The 23,252-nt window shown below is 36.0% G+C and overlaps 1 protein-coding gene and 1 long non-coding RNA gene across 19 annotated transcripts in view; one reads left to right on the top strand and one right to left on the bottom strand.

The window, feature by feature from the left end:
- Positions 1 to 23,252, bottom strand: part of LTBP1 (latent transforming growth factor beta binding protein 1) — a 459,359-nt gene that overhangs the window by 425,745 nt on the left and 10,362 nt on the right. The gene's annotated exons all lie outside the window — the stretch shown is intronic.
- The window catches only part of LOC103099810 (uncharacterized), a 38,956-nt gene continuing 38,575 nt past the window's right edge, over positions 22,872 to 23,252 (top strand). The window contains exon 1 of the long non-coding RNA XR_458698.2: positions 22,872 to 22,971. This is a non-coding gene — a long non-coding RNA (uncharacterized LOC103099810). The remainder of the gene's footprint in view (positions 22,972 to 23,252) is intronic.

Raw genomic sequence — 23,252 nt, 5'->3', positions numbered from 1 at the left:
TCTACAAGAAAAGATAAGGTGTTTTTTTGTGTGTGATTTTGTATAAATCTCTAAGTTTGTGGTTTGGGATTTAGAGAGGAGAACTTGGCTTAGTTGAAAATATCATTCCCCAATTTTGTTTCAGAGTGGAAGCCAAGTCCACTAGAAATTTTCTGCAATTTTTCAAATTTCTGACAATATTCCAGACTGTATCCACTAGATGGCCTTTGAACTTAAAGAATTAATTAGGAGAAAATTGAGTAGTGGGCTGAGAGTTGATGTGATTATCCTCAAGTGTACCTAAAAGGTACTGCTCACATTATTCATTATACACACCAGAGTACTGTATTTTATTTTATCAAACTGAAAATAAAGTATATCCATGCTAATTAATATTACTTAGCTGCCAATTATCTTCCACAGTTTGAGGGAAATGATGTTATATAACCATAAGTTAAATAGCTAAAGCTAAAATACCTTCATTTACACAAATTTATTTGTAATATCTATACACACTTGGCATGTCCTTTTTAAAAGCTATCATGGATTAGATAGATAAAAGTAATCTGATAAGTTTCATCATTATAAAATTTTCATAATGAGATTTTGCCATAAGACAAAAAGATACATGTTGTTTTAAAGGGGTTTTTTAAAAAAAATCTCATAAAACTATCCCTAAAACAATCTAATCCTATGTTTCAACAAAGGGTGACTATGTAGTCATCTCTGAATGTAAACTAACCACTTTTAAGATCTATTGAGCTGACCCAACAACTTCTGAGAACCAGATAATATTTTGTGTACTCCCCTGCTTTGAAGAGTTAGTTGAAGAAATGACCAACTCATTCCCAAAAGAATTTTACCTCCACTCTTATGTCTCACCAAAAGATTAATCAATTTAAAATGTCTCCTACCCAGATGAAAAAGCTGCACCAAGAGGTAGGATCACAAAACCAACTGAATCACAGAATTCACTAATGACACATTTCCTTTTTCCATACATGTCTGCTTTGTAATTAAACAAATCATAGCTATGGAAATTCAAACTAAAGTCCTTCCCCCAACATTTATTTATTTAGCAGTCACAAAAAAAAAAGTGTTACAGGAATAAGAATGAAAACCACTTAAAATCCTAATAAGTTTGTCTAATAAAACTTAATAAGATCATCTAAAAGAAACTACCTTTTGGACATGTTGATAAGCATCTTAACCACAACACACACAAAAGATCACTCATCTTTCCCCCACAAAAAATGTTCCCCTCTTCCAAACTTGCTTATTACTTCCAAACTAAGTACCATCTTCAATTCTTCACTCTCACTCATTCCACACATCTGAACCATTGCCAGTCTTGTTTTTACCTTCACATATCTCATATACATCCCCTTCTCTCCATTCATATACCCGCAACCTTCCATGAGCTACCCACCCTAGAGAGTTCTATCCCCAATTTAATCCATCCTCCTCTCAGCTACTAATGTGATCTTCCTATCACCCTACTTAATAAATTCCTACTTGACCATCCTATCACCCTACCTAATAAATTCCAATGGCTCCCTATAACTGCTAGCCTCAAAGATAAAGTCCTTCCTTTGGTTATTTATCACCTAGCCCTTCCCCTTCCTTTTCTGACTTCTTACACATGATTCTCCTCCCAGCACACAATATTTCATCCACCAAGTCAGTCAAACAGAAAAAGAAATTCCATTTGTGATCATTATGAAATATATAAAATTATCAAGGATTTCATCTACTGAGATATACTTAGAACTTGAATGAAACTACAAAGTATTCTTTAGAGAAATAAAAGAAGACAAATAACTGAAGAATTATCAGTCGCTGATGGTTAGGCCATAGCAACATTATAAAAGGGACAACTAGGTGGCCAAGAGAATAGAGCACTGGCCTGGAATCAGTTCAAATCTGATCTCAGACACTTAGGAGCTATATGACCTGGAGCAAGTTACTTAACCACTGCCTGCCTCAGACTCCTCACCTGTAAAATGGGGATTAAAATAGTACCTACCTCCCAGGGCTGCTGTGGGGATCAAGTAAGATAATATCTGTAAAGCACTTAACACATGCTTTAAACCTATTCTTTTTTTCTAGAGCAAGAATCACTCCAAGAACAACATTAACACTATCCATATTCTATTCTTTGCACTCTGTACTTCACAGCTTCATCACCTTCTATCACAAACACTCAGTGGTCAGCTCCCAACCATATTTACTCCACCTAGTATCAGTCAGTGAGAATATCCTTTCAATTCCTCTATAGTCCAGGAAGGTTACCAATAGCAACAGGCAGATCTGAGCTATCTGACCCAGACCAGCAGCTGCTACCTCTGTTAGCTGACCACAAACTTAATGGAACCAAGAGTATGATTCACCTGTTAAAAAAACAAAAGTCAACAGCCTTAGGGTACCTAAGCTGAATCATAATGTTGGAAACACCAAACCACATCTAGAGTATCATGTTGCATTCTAAATGACATATTAAAAAAAAACTTGGGTATTTCTAGTGGAGGACAATGAAAATGGTACAGAGCCTGGATACTATGTTGTACAACAGAGGTGTCAAAAAAGACAGCCTACAACACTCCCATGTGCAGGCCAAACAAGATTAAAACGTAATTGGAAAAGATTTAACAACATAATTGAGAATAAAATAAAACATGGATAATGTTAATATGTACTTTTAATATGTCAATATGTAGCCCACTGAGATCCGTATGCACAATTTGGTGGCCACCATTTCTATTTGAGTTTGACCTCACTAAAGTACAAAATTTGTTGAAGGAATTGTTTATCTTCAAGAAGAGAAGACTAAAGTTGTGTAACACATAACTAGCTTCAAATGTCTGGAAGGTTGTGATGGGTAATGGACAATAGATTTTTTCCTATATTGTTCTTGAACATGTAACTAGGAGCTATCAGTGGAGTTTCTATGGAGACTAGAGTCCAGGTGATAACTTTCTAATTACTAAGGGTAGAATGGACTTTGTATTGAGGTATTAAGTACCCATCACTGGTGATACTGAAGCAAAGCTTTGACAATCACTGGGGATCTTACTCAGAGGATATCTTCAATATGTAGGAGACTGAACTAACTGATCTCAAAAATCACTTATAACATTAAGTCTTATGATCATATAATGTAACAAACTGCATGCATATTCTTTAAGTTCAACTCGTGCTCTGCTTAAGACATCTAATTCAAGAGCATAGTATATTTTCTTTCTAAAATTTAAAAGCTGCTTTATTCCCTGGCCACCCAGCAATGCTATAACCTCCATAATAAAATGTTACACCCAAAGTAATGGTAACAGTGGTTCAATAATTCAAAGCCAAAGAACAGTACAAATAGCCAGATGTTGATGCTGTAAAGGCCCACTTGGGTTCTATCAGATCTTGAAGGGATGAGAACGATACAGACAAATGCCTTTCACATAAAACAGTCTGGCTTAGATCCCCAAAGTTTAAATCTGGAAAATGTTAGCAGACACCATCCAACAGACTTTTTAAAAGTCATACAAAAGAGAAGAAAAGAAACTTACCTGAAAGAGAATTTAAATACTAAATGAATCTAGAAACATTTCAGGGGAATGATCAGGATGTAAAGCAGTATAAATCAGTGGCATGTTGGTATGTATAGTTTCCTTAAAATAAATAGGAAGAGTAAGGTAGGACATATAAAAGGCAAAATGCTAGATCCATGTCCCCTCAAACTTGATGAGAAATTCTAAACATGTATAGGCAAACCTGATCCAAGGGGACTTCTAAAATTTAGTCCTCAATGTACTGGCAACTTGTACATGGACATGGTCAACCTTCCTGTATGTTTAGTAGCCAATGGAAATCCCATTGTTTCTTGTTTCCTCACTGCCACTACTTGAAATTTCTTTTTCTGTCTCTATTTCCTATCCTGGGCCCTTTTCACTGAAGAATCAAAGAATCCTAGGATCCAATCCCTTGCTCCTAAGGTCAGGAGAGTCATGAAGAAGCAATGAAGATGCATGCTATTCTGGAGAGGGCCAGAGAAATCAGTCATTAAATATTTATTAAGCACCTAGTATGTGTCAGTAGTATGCTAAGCACTGAGGATATAAGAATTAAACATGAAATAATCCCTTCCTTCCAGAAGCCTGTATTCTATCAGACAATACATACATATGTTTATACAAAACAAATACATGAAGAATAAATACAAAATAAATATAAGGTAGTTACAGTTAAATACTAGGAAGTTAGTGAGAACGGACTAGTAGTTGGGGAATATCAGGAAAGATGTCAAGTAGATGCCTGATTCATGTTTTAACATAAATAGAGAATTAAGTTACAAGTGAAGAGGGAGTACAATTCCAAGAATGAGGTATAGTGAGTTCAAAGACATGGAGATGAGAGATAAAGCATCTCTTGTGAGGAAAAGAGAAACTCTCAATTTAAGCAGACCACTGAGAGCAGAAAAGGAAACAGTCACCAATTGGGATGAAAGTAAAATATAAGCTCTTTAAGGTACAGTTCAATTTTTTACCTTTTTATCTTTAGAGTCAAGTACAGTATCTCTAACATAGTAGATACTTAATAAATAAATACTTGTTGATTGGAACTGAATTGGAAGCAAAAGTTGATAGCAATAGAAAGGAAAGCAGAATGTGTGTTAATTCCTGGGATACAAACAAAAAAAAAAGAAAGAAAGGAAGTGATGGGGAGGTACCTCCTTACAAAGTGACTTCAGCCTCCACAAACTTCTAACTATATGTGTGTGTGTGTGTGTGTGTATACTCCTCTCTTCCCTTCATATTCTCAGTTTCCATCCTTCTGAAGCCCATTTGCAGACCACACAACTCACACCTATGCCCTAAAACTGATAGACTCCTCAATTCCATAGCCTGGCAGGGAGCAAAAGGCTGAGGGCCCATCTCCTTTGCAAAAGGGAAGTATTTTCTTGGCATCTCAAGTTGATTAAACACATTTTTCCCTTGAAATAGAGCTAGGCATGATGGTCAAGGTCTATAGTTCTACACTTCAGGTAAATTATGAATTACATACACTTTTAGGAATTTGATATAAACCAACTCTGGGTAGAACACTATATACATAGGAAAATGTATTTCAGATTTCAAACAACAGACAAAAAAAGAAAGATTCAGGACATAATCCATAAATCAGGGGAATGTCTGATTTATTAATATCATTGCCTTCATAATTTTATGTTAAAACAAATCAAATTCATCAAACCATTTAAACATCTTCTGATTATGTTCTTGGCTATTTTTAACAAAAAAAATGGGTGAACTCACCTAAAATAACTAATATTATATATATGTATATATATGTAAAACACTTTTATTTGATAGACATATGACCTTACAACCACAATTGGTTCTTATACTACTCCCAAGAAAATGATTGTTCAATAATCCAGACTTTTTTTAAGACAAGGAATTCAATATTCCTTTAAATCATACAGGAATAGAAAATGTGGATGGAAAAAGTACCTACATCCATGAGATCATATAAGTATTGAATTATTGAATTAACTTGTTGCAACCTCAATATAATTGTCCCTGGAGATTAGCAAAAACAGTATAATTTAACTTAACCAATGAATGATATAGTTGGGTTCTTGGGCTGGGTAGTGGGGGAAACATTTTGACAGAGAAGAGATAAAACAGTAAAAGACAGGGAGGGGGGAGGGGGGAGAGAGGAGAGAGAGGAAAGTATAGCTATAGGAATAAAACTACTATCATAAATAAGACAAGGGAACAAATTAGTTTTTTCTAGTATTTATGCTACTTTAAAATTTATAGGAGAGGAGTTGCAATTTAGAAAAAAACTATTGGTATTGATGAAATAAGGAAGACTGCATTACTTTTTGACAAAACAAATAATTAAACAAAAAAGTTAAGAGCCATGACAAATTTAATAAACATAACCTTCAATATTAATGGATTTGTGTCTCCTATACAATTGAAAAAGAACTATAAGATGGATATAAAAAAATACAACCCAACAAATAGCCTACAGAAAACACATATATCAGGAAAATTACCAAGGTCAAAAGAGGTTGGATATTCAGGCAGATATGAAAAGTAGTAAGGGAGAAAAAAAGTAATTTTCCTTCTTCATTGTTTCCTTTTTTGTTTGGTTCTTCCTTATTAATATATATGGATTTGAAGTAAGATTCTTCCCTCTGTTTTCTACCTTTTTTTTAATTGATGGCTACATTTATAATAAAAACTTATTTTAAAAGCTCATATGTATTTCCTAATATGATAGAAAACAATCGGATGAACTAAAATGTATTTTTATTTTAAATCAAGGAAATATAGAAGTGTAATGATACTATACAAAAAAGTTTAATTCAAATTAGAAAACTTTGAGAGAAGAGCATGTTTAAAGGTACCATTGACAAAAAGAGCATGACATACCACAAGGAGGCCAATGTTATAAAAAGGTGTCATGAATAGCAAAATATAAAAGCAGCAATTGGAAATAAAATAGGGAAATCTCTATGTAATGATACTATACAAAAAAGTTTAATTCAAATTAGAAAACTTTGAGAGAAGAGCATGTTTAAAGGTACCATTGACAAAAAGAGCATGACATACCACAAGGAGGCCAATGATATAAAAAGGTGTCATAAATAGCAAAATATAAAAGCAGCAATTGGAAATAAAATAGGGAAATCTCTACTTTGTAGGGATTAACAGCAGCAATGTTGATAGAAACAACAAATACCTAGTAGGGATAAGGGAATGACTAAACCAATTGTAACACATAAATATAATAAAATAATATTGCACTGTAAAAAACTTTGAACATGATAAATACAGAGAATTATGACACATATGAATTGATGCAAAATGATGAAGGTAGAATCAGGGAAACATTATACATAATGATTACAATGTCATTGGAAAAAAAAATAATTCAAACTGCATGCTGTGAAACTATGATGAACAAGTTTAACCCCAAAAACAAAATATAAAAATGTGCCCCTTTTCCTTTTTTTTACCTTTTTTAGTTTTCTAAAACTAAAGACAGGGATTACAGGTAGGGAACACAGAATACAATGACAGATTTGGTTTATGTGTTAGTTTTGATGAACTGTGTGGGTTTTTTTTTCCTCTTTTTTCTTTTGTTTTGAGGAGAGAAGTGGAAGGATATGATGAGAAATACAGGAAGAAATGAGGAAAAAGGAAATTTCAGAGAATGCAACAGAGCATACTGACATTGACTATCCATACAAGAAACTACATAACAGCCAAATCTTTTTTTTAATTCAATAATTAGGGAAAATAATTAGAAAGTAAATAATCATAGAAGAGGATGTCATAGGTGCCTGAAAGAACTTGATATACATTGTTTTGTGAAAGAGAAAAAAAAATAAAAATGGATAAACATATTACATGCTTGCCCCCATTTAAAGGGAAAATAGAGCAAACACTTTCTACAAGGCTCTTGCTTTAATACTATTCATGAGGTCAGAGGCAATTGCTTTCCTAAATACACATCTAATAAAAGTGTGTGTCATTGTTGAAATTCTTAACTGGTCTACTTCCAAACATCTGATGCATTCCTCTAGTGACTTCTAGGATTGAGTAAACATGACCTCAAAGAATGGCACCACAGCCTTGCCTTGCCTAATTCAGTTTGGACTTTTAGTTCTTTAAAAAAAGGAAGCATATGCCAATTCTGTTATAGGGACACTGGCATGGAAAAAAGATTTTGTTGTTCACTATATTGGCAACAAAGAAAGATATATATGTAATGTCTGAAAAATGCAAATCCATTTGTTTATGACTAATAAAAGTAATTACTGCTTGCTGCTCTCAAATTCTTGAAAATTGTAGCCTTGATACATGTGGCAAGAATTTGATTTATGTATTAAAACTGATGTTTTCCATTCTGAATACATAATCACCCTCTAAAAAGGTGATGATACAATTATATACATATATGTAATACCTATATACATATGTGTATGTATATGTGTGTGAGCATGTGTACTCACTTGTTGACAAAGGCAATTTATTAGTAAGCCTTAAAGTCCTACATAGGGCAGAGTCTGCATGCTGAGGTCCTGACACATTTTTCAAAGAACCCTCATTCTCTGCAAGGGATGCTGCCAAGAGATTCTAGCATATAAGAAAATTCACAAACATGGTACAACACGGTATACTTATTCTCCTATGGGAAATGACAGGAATCATCAACTTAAACTATCAAGATTGAAAGACCTTCAAGATTTCTGGGAGAACCTGGAAAGGTCTTCAGAGTAGAGATGTTTAATTTCTCTCCAATTCTGTCCAACTTTTCCTTTATCTGTCACTCTTCTCCTACTCCCTCACCAGAGAGTCTATGCACACTCAACTTTCCTCTCAAAACAACTTTAAAACCACACCTCAAATCAAATTTTGGAGCTACAGAGGTAACAAAAGGTCAAAGTGAGACATTCTTCTGGCCTAAAAAAACTTGAGAGACCACTAGGAGACATCTTTGACACTGGGTTAGAAGCTTATCCAGAGCCCCCACTCGTGGAGATAGTAGCAGTAGCAGCAGCTTTGGGAGCTCAGTCCAGAAATAGTGAGGAGGCCAGAAAGAGAGCACAGAGATCTGCTGCTTACACTGGGTGCAGTTGGCACTGACTGGAGACTCTATTGGCTATATGCAATTCTAGGTCATGGTTCCAGGGTAGAAAGGAACAGTTATGGTTCTCCAGAAGGAAGTAAGGATCCTAGTTACATTTCTAAATCAGAGAGGAGTGTTAGCACTTTCAGGTGCAGGAAAGCATGGTACTTAGTCATACTTGGCCAAGAGTAGTGCCACAGGAGAGTAGAGAACCTTCCTAAGTAAAGACCAGAGCACAGATCAGGAGAGCAATGATTACACCTCCCCCCTGGATCATGCTACATTGGAAGCATAAAAAATTTGCAGAGCACCCAGAACTGAGTCTGAAAACAGCAGCATAAAAAAAGCTTAAAGCTTAGAGCATTACCTCCTCACCCCAAAATGAGCAGAGTCCAATGGGCAAATAACAGAAAAGAACTTGATTATAAAACTATTATGGTGTCAATAAAGACCAAAACAAACTCAGAAGACAATTATATGAAATGGCGACAAGCAATGAAAAAATGCTAATTTGTCACAAGTATAACAAGAATTAATAAAAGTAAAAGAAAGAGGTAAGAATGAAAGAGGAAAAACTGGGGAAAGAAATGAGAGTGGTATAAGAAAATTATGAAAAGAGAATTAAATGCTTGATAAAGAAAGCACACAAAAAATATTCAAGAAAATAACACCTTTTTTTTAATTAGCCTAATAATAAAAGAGGCACAACAATTCACAGAAGAAAAGAATTCTGAAAAAAAAAGTAGAGTCCAAATAGAAAAGGAGGTACAAAAGATCACTAAAGAAAATAATTCTTTAAAAATTATAATCGGGTAACCAGAAACTAATGACTCCATGAGAAATCAAGAAGCAATAAAGTTAAAAGTTAAAAGAATGAAAAAATTGGGGGAAATGTGGAATATCTTAATCTGAAAAACAACCATACAGGAAAAGAGATCAAAGAAAGATAATTTAAGAATGATTGGACTTCCATAAAGCTATGATCAAAAAAAGAGCCTAAACATTCTATATCAATAAATTGTAAAGGAAAATTGCCCAGATATCTTAGACTCAGTAAGCAAAATTGGATTCACATTGAAAGTCAAAATCCTTTTGCTGGTGGAGGCTCTTGCCTCAAGATGATGGTTGCTGATAGAGCAGGATGGTGGTTGCTAAGGCTGGGGTAGTTTTGGCAAAGTTTGCCACATTAATTGATTCTCCCTTTCACTTGAACACTTAAAAGACCATTGTAAAATTGTTAACTGGTCTAATTTCACAATTTTGTTTCTCAAGCAATAGGGAGGCCCAAAAAGAGGAAGAAAGATGAGGGAACAGGCAGTGAGTAGAGCAGTTAGAACACACATAACATTTATTAAGTTCATCTTATCTGGGTGTAGTTTATGGTGTCCCAAAACAATTATTACAAGAGTAATATCAAATACCACTGATCATAGATCATTAAATAGATATAATCATAATGAAAAAGTTTGAAATATTGTGAGAATTACAATATTTTTATTATATTATATTAAACACAGATATATGATGTGAACACATGGTGTTAGAAAAATGACAACAAAAGATTTGCTCCATGCAGAATCGCCACAAACATTCAGTCATTTTTCAGTTGTGTCTGACTCTTCGTGACCTTGTTTGAGGTTTTCTTGGCAAAGATACTAAACTGATTTGTCATTTTCCTCTCCAACTCATTTTCACATGAGGAAACTGAGGCAAACAGGGTTAAGTGACTTGCCCAGTGTCACACAGTTAGTATCTGAGGCTGGATTTGAACTCAAGAAGACAAGTCTTCTTGACTCTAGGCCTGGCACTCTATCCATTGTGCCATCTAGTTGCCCAAAAGCTCTATATAGTAATATTAAAAAATGATCTAAATTATTATTCATTAGAGAAATGCACATTAAAAACAGCTCTGAGGTACTGCCTCACACTATTAAAAAGGACAAATGCTGAAGGGAATGAGGAAAAATAAGTGCATTCATGTACTAGTTTGGAGAACAGTCTAGAACTATGCCTAAAGGAGTATAAAACTATGCATACCCTTTGATCTAGAAATATCAGCATTAGATCTATATCCCAAAGAGATCGAAGAAAAAGGAACAGAACCTAGAGGTACAAAAACATTGGTAGCAACCCTCTTTGTGGTAGCAAAGAATTAGAAATTAAAGAGATGGTCATCAATTGGGGAATGTGATTGTGGTATTTTGCTTTTTTTCTTTGCACTATGGCCAATATGGAAATATGTTTTGCATAATTTTACAAGTATAACTAATATACTCTTTGCCCTTTCAGTGGGTGAGAGAGGGCAAGAGAGGAAGAAAAAGAATTTGGAACTCACATTTTTTTAAAAGAAAAGAATGCTAAATATAAATAATAAAAATTTGGAAATAAAATTTTGTTAAATAAGGTCCTGGGCCAACTTTAAGTCTATGCCCCTATGTTTGTACATGGCTCAATCAAAGTAAAAGAACTAGTTAGTGGTAAAGCATTGAAGGAGAGTTCAGGTCTCCTGGCTTTGAGACTAATCGAGCATTAATTACAATGCATTTGACCTACTGGTAAATAAGAAACTTCTCTAGGGAGTAGCATGGATTAGATAATCAAAACACTTTTTAAAATGAAGTATATATTATAAATGCTAACTATTAGCTACCTGCTCAATAAAGTGATAAGCTTAAGCATTATGGGTAAAAGAATGAATTTCTAGTTTTTGCATTTAAAAAAATCTTCTAAGAGCTTACTATTAAAAAAAAGTTCAGACAAGACTGAGATTTGGGAAATAAGATTAGCCAACAGTTCCATTAATTGTGGCATTTTAGAAATCACATGATTGGAGTATGAGGGGTGAAGATGGGGTGGGAATTACTAATACTAACAGAAGGGACCACCCTCCAGCTAAGGCAAAGGGACTAGCCTCCATTAAGACAAAGAACACTAGAGTTGAAGGCAGAGGTCTCTGGTAGAAATCCTTCCTCTGTTACTTATTACCTTTATGAGATTGGTCAAGTCCTTTCATCCCTTGGGCCCTCAGTTCCTTTATCCATAAAAGGAGAAAGTTGGCTTTAACTTACCTGTAAGGTCTCTTACAACTCCTCTTTTATAATTCCCAATAAGCTTTTATTCTCAGATCCTGCCTACAGTTTTTCATTACTAATACCTTACGGTCTGACTCCTTTCTCTCATCACTACACAAGGAAACATTCTTCCTTAACTCCCCAATCTTTTTCTCCACTATGAATTTATTATGCATATTAACTATTCCTTCCCTTAGTTACCCCACAGACTTCTGACTGTCGGTCTTTTAAAACTGTAATGCTATTCAACAATGTTTCTCTCATTTATTCTGGCATGGAAATACCACATTCACACAATCAAAAATCAATCCAGCCACCTCCTAATTTACAAAACATGGCATTGTGGAAAACTGTTTCCAACTCATGCCAACAATTCTACTCAAATGTGGTAAAGTAAATAGCAACAACAACACAGGGAATACCATAGTTGGCCAAAGGCAGTATATGGAGATCTAAAATTAGAGGGAAAGCTATGCAATATTCACTTCATCTAGATCTAAATCTCTATCAGATGATGTGGGTGGGAAGGTTTCTAAAGCTGGCAGTGAAGGGAGAGAATATGTCTTTGCCAGACCACGACCACCTCTAAGGAGGGAAACCAGAGCATGTAAAGTAAGGTGGCACATGTTGGAAGATCTGATTCAATGAATACTGGGGACAAAACAAGGAAGAAAAGACACCAGCACATCAGCAAAGTTTGACCAAGAACATGAATGGTTACTGCAAAAAAAAAAACTGAAAGCCAAACGCAAAACTCATGGAATTGTTTATATGACTTTACATAGGGATGTATTTGACATTACAACCAAGGAATAGCATCATTAACACTGACTTCTAAATTGACAAAATATACTTTGTTGAAGAGCCCCAAAGTAAAATGGAAAGGAGAAGGAGGAAGATAAAAATAGTGTAGCAATCTCAGGAAAAGGTCAGAGGCAGTAGCAAGAAAAAAATAGGAATAGCAGTATCTGTCCAAAATATACACAAATGATGGACCAGCTCCATCGGCTGGCTGTTCATCTAGCTACATATAATAGTCTAGGAAACAGGTGTTCTCCCTTCACTTGGTTTTTCCTCTGTAGATATTTAATTTAGAAATAACTAGCATTTGTAAAGCACTTTAGGACTTACAAAGCATTTTCTTAACAAATATCTAAGGTAAAAGTATTATTGTTCTCATTTTATAGATAAGGAAAATCTGATAGGTGACTTACATAGGAGTACAATAAATAAGAACTTGAGATGGGATTGAACATGTCTCTTGCCTCCAAGTCTAAAGCACTATTCACTACACTCTACTGCCTCTTAGAATCCAAAGAATAAAAATAAAATTTATCTTAGAAATAGGTCACTGCCCCTTTAGTCACAGGATATTCAAATCTAATGATGGCTGGAAAGTCTTAAACTAGAAATGATACTGTCAGTAATGTGCTACTTTGTAATTAGTAAAATTTACCTATCTTCAACAAGACTAGAAGACAACAAAGGCATGTCAGTTTTAATCTTCTCTACTAAGAGAAAATAAGTCATTCAAGGTGTTCTCTTAAAGCCATTTAACTAAAAAACTAAAAAATATAAATGGAATGCCTCCAATTAGGGAATAGCTGAACAAATTGTGGCATATGCTGGTGATGGAATACTATTGTGCTAAAAGGAATAATGAACTGGAGGAATTCCATGTGAACTGGAATGACCTCCAGGAATTGATGCAATGCAGATTGAGAGGAGCAGAACCAGGAGAACATTGTACACAGAGACTGATACACTGTGGTACAATCAAATGTAATGGACTTCTCTACTAATAGCAATGCAATGATCCAGATATATTCAGAGGGACATATGAGAAAGAACGCTATCCAAATCCAGAGGAAGAACTGTGGGAGTAGAAACACAGAAGAAAAACAACCCCTTGATCATATGGGTCGGTGGGGATATGACTGGGAAAGTAGACTCTAAAAGATCACCCTAGTGATCAATGACATGTGTTAAACCCAGTGAAATTGCACGTCAGATATGGGAGGGGGGTGGGGAGAAGGAAGGAAAAGAACATGAGTCTTGTAACCATGGAAAAATATTCTAAATCATCTAATTAAATAAATTAATTAATTTTTAAAAAAAACCTAAAAAATAGTTGTCTAGAGGCACTGTAATACAATGGAAAGCACTCTGGATTTCCTGTCACTTACTACCAAAGTGTTCTTGGGTACATTTCTTTTCTGAGACCAAGTCTCCCCATCTGTAACATAAGAGAGTCAGATGAGATGACCTCTAAAGTCCCTTCAAGTTCTAAAACTACAAGCCTAGTTCCTACTTCCTACTGCACTATTTAATTCCCCCACTTTTTTCTCTTTGATTTATCAAAAGTATCATTCTAAGATTTCTTTTTTCTTTATTTTTTTAATCTTCCATGAACTCCTTTTTCTCTCTAAAAACCTGTTCCAACTGTGTTGCCTCTCACCAGCCCACTCTTAAATTCTCCTTCAATGTGTAAAGATCTTTGTTACTATCTACCAAAAACTGAAGGAGTGGAAGGGGAGAACCAAAAGTTGGGGAAAGGGTGGAGTAAAAAGGGAGATAGTCAAAAGGAAGACCTAAAAATGATAAAAACAGGTTATACTTCTGAGGTTTATAACATCCTATGGAAACAAAAAAAAAGGCAAAAACTACAAAACAATAGTACTAACTTCTTGGAAAGAAAACCAAATTTGAGGTCATCTGTTTTGCACAGAACAGACATCACTGTTGGCATTTAATTATTATTAATAGCTAAGACTATGTTTCTTGTATCCTCTTTTCAATTTAATTAGCAATAGATGTATAAACACACATAAAGAACATTTTTCTCAAAACTATCCATTGACTTGGGAGGTAGTGGATTTCCCCTCAATGTATGTCTTCAAGCAAAATATCTCTTGGTGATCTCATTTGTTCTGAATAATTCCACTATCATTTCTATGCAGAAGCCTCCCAGGTCTATATACCTAGCCTCATCTCTCTGCCAAATCCCAATTGCAGCTTTCTGACTTTCTAGGTCTATCTCCACCTAGATATCTCACAGGCATCTTAAAACAGTATGTCCAAAGAGGAAATTGTTGTCTTTCTCCCTAAAACCTTTATCCATCCTAATTTCCATATTTCTGACAAATATCACCATCCAGCCAGTTACCTGGGATCCCAAATTAAGAATCGTCCTCAATTTTTCACAGTTCACTTCATCCCCATCTAACTGGAAGCTAAATCTTATTGGTTACAAGACCACATCTCTCTCCTTCATTCCCTTCTCTCTTCTTACCAAAAAAATCCTAAATTAGGCGTTCCCCCTACTCACCTGGACTATTGAAACTGCCTTATAACTGATCTTGTCTCATATCTCTCTCCACTCCAATCCATCCTCCACAGAGCTGCTAAATTGACATTTCTAAAGCACAGATGCAACCATATCACTCTCTTCCTTAAGAAGTTTCTGTGATAGGAAGCAGCTAGTTCCTGAACTCAAATCTGACCTCAGACTTCCCAGCTGTGTGACACTGGGCAAGTCACTTTAACCCCAATTGCCTAGCCATTACCAGTCTTCTGCCTTGGAACTGATTCTAAGTATTGTAAAAATAATATGCAAAAACTGTAAAAATAATGAGCAATCAGTTGATTATTGATTATAAACTGATTAGATACTCTGCTTGCTGTGTTTACAAAGTATTTTCAGTTTATATAAGTGAAGTAAAGCCCATAAGTGAACATCTCTTCAGGGTCAGGGACAAGGACTCTAAGGAGACTCTTATACAAAAATAAACTATTTATTAAGAATATAAGGATATTAAAGGATCTCTAAATCTAATGGATTCTAACTTCACCCAAGTAAAAATCCCTGGTTCTGCAAAGAACCACTTCTCCTGTTTCCACAGGCTACAGTCATCCTTACTAATCTGACTAACCCAAATTTTCCCTATTCTACAATTAACTAACACTATTATCCTTTAAGAAGTATATAATTCTCAACTTTGTCTCCAAATTATAAAAATCACAAAGGCTAGCTGGCTGAGCCTCAGCAAAAACCAAGTTAGGACTCTGAGCCTTAGCAAACTCAGATTCCAAACCAAAGACCAGGTCTGTCTTTGGTCTTCTCAGAGATAAAACAATCTTTGAAACAGCAATAGACAGTTACTAGTGTTTCCCAAGTTGGAAAAAGAAATCTTTTAGTTCATTCAGAGAGAGAAAAGATGTCACCTGCTCCCAGCACTCCAAGACAGCAACTGACAACTCCTTCAGACCAATTGCCACTCCCAGAGTGTAACTGCCACACAGAGAGTAACTGCCACACAAAAACCTTTACACCTCACACACACACTGTCAATATTTGAAATTGACACTCTGTCTCAGATCTATTTTAAACTCCAATGCATTCTCAAGCCAGCTTCTCTACTTCTTATCTCTAAACTAATATAACAAGACTTAATTTCAAATATCATCCTTATAATATCAATTCTAAGATAGAAGGTCAGGATTTTATAAGAATTTTTTATGTTTCAGAAACTACCAATGGCCCCTAGGATAAAATATTAATTGCTCTGCTTAACATTTTTTAACACTATCATTTCCAAACATTATTCACTCGAAACAAAGATCATTTTCTTTTCTTCCCCCCCCCCCCCCACCACCACCACCCTTCCCTCTCCCATAGCCGACTCACAATTCCACTGGTTATCACATGTGTTCCTGTTTCTAACCCATTTCCATGTTGTTGGTATTTGCATTAGAGTGTTCATTTAGAGTCTCTCCTCAGTCCTATCACCTCCACCCCTGTAGTCAGGCAGTTGCTTTTCCTCATTGTTTTACTCCCACAGTTTATCCTCTGCTTACGGATAGTATTTTTTAGATCCCTGCAGATTGTTCAGGGACATTGCATTGACACCAATGGAGAAGTCCACTACCTTCTATTGTAACACAGTATATCAGTCTCTGTGTATAATGATTTCCTGGTTCTGCTCCTTTCACTCTGCATCACTTCTTGGAGGTTGGTTGTTCCAGTCTCCATGGAATTCCTCTACTTTATTATTCCTTTTAGCACAATAGTATTCCATCACCAACATATACCACAATTTGTTCAGCCATTCCCCAATTGATGGGCATCCCCTCATTTTCCAATTTTTGGCCACCACAAAGAGTGCAGCTATGAATATTCTTGTACAAGTCTTTTTCCTTATTATCTCTTTGGGGTACAAACCCAGCAGTGCTATAGCTGGATCAAAGGGCAGACAGTCTTTTATCACCCTTTGGGCATAGTTCCAAATTGCCCTCCAGAATGGTTGGATCAATTCACAACTCCACCAGCAATGAATTAGTGTCCCTACTTTGCCACATCCCCTCCAGCATTCATTACTTTCCATAGCTGTCATGTTAGCCAATCTGCTAGGTGTGAGGTGATACCTCAGAGTTGTTTTGATTTGCATCTCTCTGATTATAAGAGATGTAGAGCACTTTTTCATGTTCTTATTAATAGTTTTGATTTCTTTGGCTGAGAACTGCCTGTTCATGTTCCTTGCCCATTTATCAATTGGAGAATGGCTTGATTTTTTGTACAATTGATTTAGTTCTTTGTAAATTTGAGTAATTAAACCTTTATTAGAGGTTTTTATGAAGATTGTTTCCCAATTTGTTGCTTCCCTTCTGATTTTAGTTACATTGGTTTTGTTTGTACAAAACCTTTTTAATTTGATGTAGTCAAAATTATTTATTTTACATTTTGTGATTCTTTCTAAGTCTTGCTTGGTTTTGAAGTCTTTCCCTTCCCAAAGATCTGACATGTATACTATTCTGTGTTTGCCTAATTTCTTATAGTTTCCTTCTTTATGTTCAAGTCATTCACCCATTTTGAATTTATCTTGGTGTAGGGTGTGAGGTGTTAATCTAAACCTAATCTTTCCCACACTGTCCTCCAATTTTCCCAGCAGTTTGTATGAAATAGTGGATTTTTGTCCCAAAAGCTGGGATCTTTGGGTTTGTCATATACTGTTTTGCTGAGGTCACTTATCCCGAGTCTATTCCACTGATCCTCCTTTCTGTCTCTTAGTCAGTACCAGATTGTTTTGGTGACTGCTGCTTTATAATATAGTCTGAGATCTGGGACTGCAAGACCCCCTTCCTTTGTATTTTTTTTCATTATTTCCCTGGATATCCTTGAACTTTTGTTCTTGCAAATGAACTTTGTTATGTTTTTTTCTAAATCAGTAAAAAAAATTTTTGGAAGTTCCATGGGTATGGCACTAAATAGATAGATGAGTTTGGGTAGGATGGTCATTTTTATTATATTGGCTCAGCCTACCCATGAGCAGTTAATGTTTTTCCAATTGTTCAAGTCTAGTTTTAGTTGTGTGGAGAGTGTTTTGTAGTTGTATTTATATAGTTCCTGTGTTTGTCTCGGGAGATAGATTCCTAAGTATTTTATTTTGTCTAAGGTGATTTTGAATGGGATTTCTCTTTCTAGTTCTTGCTGCTGAGCTGTGTTGGAATTATATAGAAATGCTGATGACTTATGTGGGTTTATTTTGTATATCCTGCAACTTTGCTAAAGTTGTTGATTATTTCAATTAGCTTTTTGGTTGAGTCTCTAGGATTCTTTAAGTAGACCATCATGTCATCTGCAAAGAGCTATAATTTGGTCTCCTCCTTGCCTATTTTAATGCCTTCAATTTCTTTTTCTTCTCTAATTGCTACTGCTAGTGTTTCTAATACAATGTCAAATAGTAGAGGTGATAATGGGCATCCTTGTTTCACTCCTGATCTTAATGGGAATGAATTTAGTTTATCCCCATTGCAGATGATATTAGTTGATGGTTTTAGATATGTACTGTTTATTATTTTTAGGAAAGGCCCTTCTATTCCTATGTTTTCCAGTGTTTTTAATAGGAATGGGTGTTGTATTTTATCAAAGGCTTTTTCTGCATCTATTGAAATAATCATGTGATTTTTGTTGGTTTGATTGTTGATGTGGTCAATTATGTGGATGGTTTTCCTAATATTGAACCAGCCCTGCATCCCTGGTATGAATCCTACTTGATCATGCTGAATGATTCTTCTGATCACTTGCTAGAGTCTTTTTGATAGTATCCTATTTAAGATTTTTGCATCTATATTCATTAGGGAGATTGGTCTATAATTTTCTTTCTCTGTTTTTGGCCTGCCTGGCTTTGGAATTAGTACCATGTTTGTGTCATAAAAGGAATTTGGTAGAACTCCCTCTTTGCTTATTATGTCAAATAGTTTGTATAGTATTGGAGTTAGCTGTTCTTTGAATGTTTGATAGAATTCACTGGTGAATCAATCAGGCCCTGGGGATTTTTTCTTAGGAAGTTCTTTGATGGCCTGTTGGATTTCTTTTTCTGATATGGGATTATTTAAGAAAACTATTTCTTCTTCTGTTAGTCTAGGCAATTTATATTTTTGTAAATATTCATCCATATCACCTAGGTTGGTATATTTATTGCCATATAGTTGGGCAAAGTAGTTTTTAATGATTGCCTTAATTTCCTCTTCATTGGAGGTGAGATCTCCCTTTTCATCCTTGATGCTGTTAATTTGCCTTTCTTCTTTCCTTTTTTTAATTAGATTGACCAGTACTTTGTCTATTTTGTCTGTTTTTTCAAAGTACCAGCTTCTAGTCCTATTTCTTAGCTCAATAGTTCTGTCACTTTTGATTTTATTAATTTCTCCCTTAATTTTTAGGATCTCTAGTTTGGTTTTCTTCTGGGGGTTTTTTAATTTGTTCGTTCTCAAGTTTTTTGATTTGCATTTCCAATTCCTTGATCTCCGTCCTCCCTAATTTGTTAATATATGCACTCAGGGATATGAATTTTCCTCTAAGTACTGCCTTGGCTGCATCCCATAAGGTTTGAAAGGATGTCTCACTGTTGTCATTTTCCTCAATGAAATTATTGTTTCTATAATTTCTTCTCTAACTAACTGATTTTGGAGTATCATATTATTTAATTTCCAATTAATTTTTGCTTTGGCTCTCCATGTATCCTTACCGATCAGTATTTTTATTGCCTTGTGATCTGAAAAGGCTGCATTTATTATTTCTGCTTTTCTGCATTTGAGTGCCATGTTTCTGTGACCTAGTGTATGATCTATTTTTGTGAATGTGCCATGTGGTGCTGAAAAGAAGGTGTATTCCCTTTTGTCCCTATTTATTTTTCTCCATATGTCTATTAACTCTAATTTTTCTAAGATTTCATTCACCTCTTTTACCTCTTTCTTGTTTATTTTTTGGTTTGATTTATCCAAATTTGATAGTGGTTGGTTCAAGTCTCCCACTAATATGGTTTTACTGTCTATTTCCTCCTTCAATTCTCCTAGTTTCTCTATTAAGAATTTGGATGCTATACCATTTGGTGCATACATGTTGATTAGTGATATTTCCTCATTGTCTATACTCCCTTTTAACAGAATATATTTACCTTCCCTATCCCTTTTGATCAGGTCTATTTTTGCTTTGGCTTTGTCTGATATCATGATTGCTACTCCTGCCTTCTTTCTATCAGTTGAGGCCCAAAAGGTCTTACTCCGACCTTTAATTCTAACCTTGTGAGTATCGACCCGCCTCATATGTGTTTCTTGAAGGAAACAGATGGTAGGGTTTTGGGTTCTAATCCAATCTGCTATTTGTCTACGTTTTATGGGTGAGTTCATCCCATTCACATTCAAAGTTATGATTGTCACTTGTGGATTCGCTGGCATTTTGATATCTTATCCTAGTTCTGACCTTTCTTCTTTAGCTATATCCTTTTGAACCAGTGATTTACTTTGGGTCTGTCCCCCTAGTCTCCTCCCTTGATATGCTTCCCTTTCTAGCCCCTCCCTTTTAATGCTCCCTTCCCCTTCCCCCTCTCCTTCCCTCCCTTTTTATACTCCCTTCCCTCACCCCCTCCTTAATTTTCCTTTCTTTCTTGCCCTAATGGATAAGATAGAATTCAGGATCCCACTGGATCTAGATGTTCTTCCCTCTCAGATTTGATTTCACTGAGAGTAAGGTTTATGTAATTCCACTTCATGCTCTCTTCCTCTCCTTCTCATATGAGAGCTCTTCCCCTCCCCTTCCCTTGTCACAATTAAGTCCCCCCTATTTCTTGAAGTAGATCTTAGTATTATCAATGGTTCCCCCCACTTTTCCTTTCTTTTCCCCCACTTTCACCAAATCTTCTTAATGCCCCAATCTTTCCCTATGTATGTTTCTTCTAACTACTCTTATGATGCATACAATTTTTGAAAGTTACACAAAACATTTTCCCCACATATTAATATATATAATTTGATGTAAATGTAGTCCTTATAGAAGAGAGTTTGACTTAAAGAAAAAGATAAGATTTATCACCTTTTCCCTTTCTTTCATATTTACCTTTTCATGTTTCTCTTGCTTTCTGTGCTTAGATATCAAATTTTCCACTAAGTTCTGGTCTTTTCTTAGCAAATGCTTGGAAATCTTCTATTTTGTTGAATGTCCATACTTTCCCCTGGAAGTATATAGTCAGTTTTGCTGGATAGTAGATTCTTGGTTGGAGACCCAGCTCTCTTGCCTTTCTAAATATGTTCCATGCTTTGCGGTCTCTTAGTGTGTTAGCTACTAAGTCATGTGTGATCCTTATGGGAGCCCCCTTATATCTGAAGCTCCTCTTCTTGGCTTCTTGTAGGATTTTCTCCTTTTCTTGGAAGCTCTTGAATTTGGCAATTACATTCCTGGGGATTGTCTTTTGGGGATTTAGTATAGAGGGTGTTCTATGAACACTTTCTATTTCTATTTTGCCCCCTTGCTCCAGAACGTGTGGGCAATTTTCTTCAATAATCTCCTGTAGAATAACATTGAGGTTATTGTTTATCTCTGGTTTTTCTGGGAGACCGATAATTCGGAAGTTGTCTCTTCTTCCTCTGTTTTCCAAGTCTGTGACCTTTTTAGTGAGATATTTTATGTTTTCTTCTAATTCATTAATTTTTGGGGTTTGCTTTATTGATTCTTGCTGTTTTATGATCTCACTTTCTTCAAGTTGCTTAATTTTGGTCCTTAGCAACTGGTTTTGCTTTTCAGCTTTGTCTGCCCTTCTATTGGATGCTTCCCGCTCTTTCTCCAATTGTGCAGTCTTATCTATCAGACTGCTGATCTCTTTCTCCCATTTTTCTTTCCAGAAGGTTTCCATCTTTTGGGTAAGCTCCAGTTTGAGATCTTCCAGAGCTTGTTGATAGTAGTTTCCTTTTTGGGAGGCATGTTCTGATTTTTTTTGAATTTCATCCTCATTCTCTTCTTTTCCTTGGATACTCCCACCATAAAAGTTTTCAATAGTCACCTTTTTCCCTTTCTTCCTGGAGGCTTGATTTTCGGCCATGTGAGCCATCCCTTTGGTGGTTTTATTCCACTTTCTTTTTTGGTCTGGGGTCTGGGTGATGTGGGCAGGTTTTCTGTGAATTTAGGTTGCCTCAGACTAGTTCTTCCCAGCCTCCGAGGCTTCTTAGAGTGCTGGGCCCCTGATCACAGCCAAACTGCCCAGGTGTTCAGCTCCGCCCAGATAATCAGTGCATGGTCCGCCCCTGGTGTTTAGCTCCGCCCAGATACTCAGCGCAACCACCCGAGTACAGCTCCGCAGCCCCCGTGATCAGCACAGGATTCTCCCGTGAAACCAACCTGAGATGTTGTTTCCTGGCAGCCCCCAGATCCCAAGGACCCTGGAGTGCCCCCCCAGACAGAGATGTTCCCCACTCACTCGCTGTCCCTGTGAGCACTCCGGTAGCTCACTCTGGTTTGGTGGGGGAGGTGTGGAGGGGAGAGGCAGCTCAGTTCACATTCCTGTGCAAGCTTTTCCTCCTTATTATAGTGTGGAAATGTTCAAACCCCACGTACCTTCGCCTCTTTGGACTACTGGGGAGTCCTGTTCCTCCAAAGGTGATTTTTATGCTCCTTTGATGTACTCTATTTCGTTCGGTGCCAGGGAGAGGAAGCATGTGGCATCTAGATTGCAGCCATGTTTACCCGGAAGTCTCTGCTTAACATTTAAAGTCCTTAACAATCTGGTTTCAATCTATCCTTCCAGGTTGATTCCTTATTACTCCCCCTTACACACTTTCCATTTAAGCCAAACTGGCCTCCTTGATCTTCCCCATACATGGCATTCCATCTTCCATCATAATACCATTGTACTGACCTTCCCTATGTTCCTGGAATTCTCTCCTTTCTCATTTTAAACATCTGAAACCCCAAGTTTACTTCAAGGCTTAGCTCCAGTTCCACCAGAAGCCCAAAACAGTGAGTGGCCTTTTCCTGATTTCCTTTGTTTGAGCTCCTTATCCTCAAAATACTACTTTTTATTTATTTCCTATATGTTTTATGTTTACTTCCCTTTGTTCATGTTGTTCCCCCATCCCTATTCCCATCACTAATTAAATGTAAGTTCCTGAAGGGAAGGAGATATTTTGTTTTTGTCTACATCTTGTAGAGTTCCCAATATCTAATAGATAATAAAGGTTTGTCAAATTGAAGTGGATAACTACTTGTAAACTATGATAAAGAGCAGACATTAATTCATA

The sequence above is a fragment of the Monodelphis domestica genome, chromosome 1 (genome assembly GCF_027887165.1).
Source record: "Monodelphis domestica isolate mMonDom1 chromosome 1, mMonDom1.pri, whole genome shotgun sequence".
NCBI lineage: Eukaryota > Metazoa > Chordata > Mammalia > Didelphimorphia > Didelphidae > Monodelphis > Monodelphis domestica.
The sequence above is the reverse complement of the archived record's forward strand: the minus strand, read 5'-3'. Positions and strand labels throughout refer to the sequence as shown.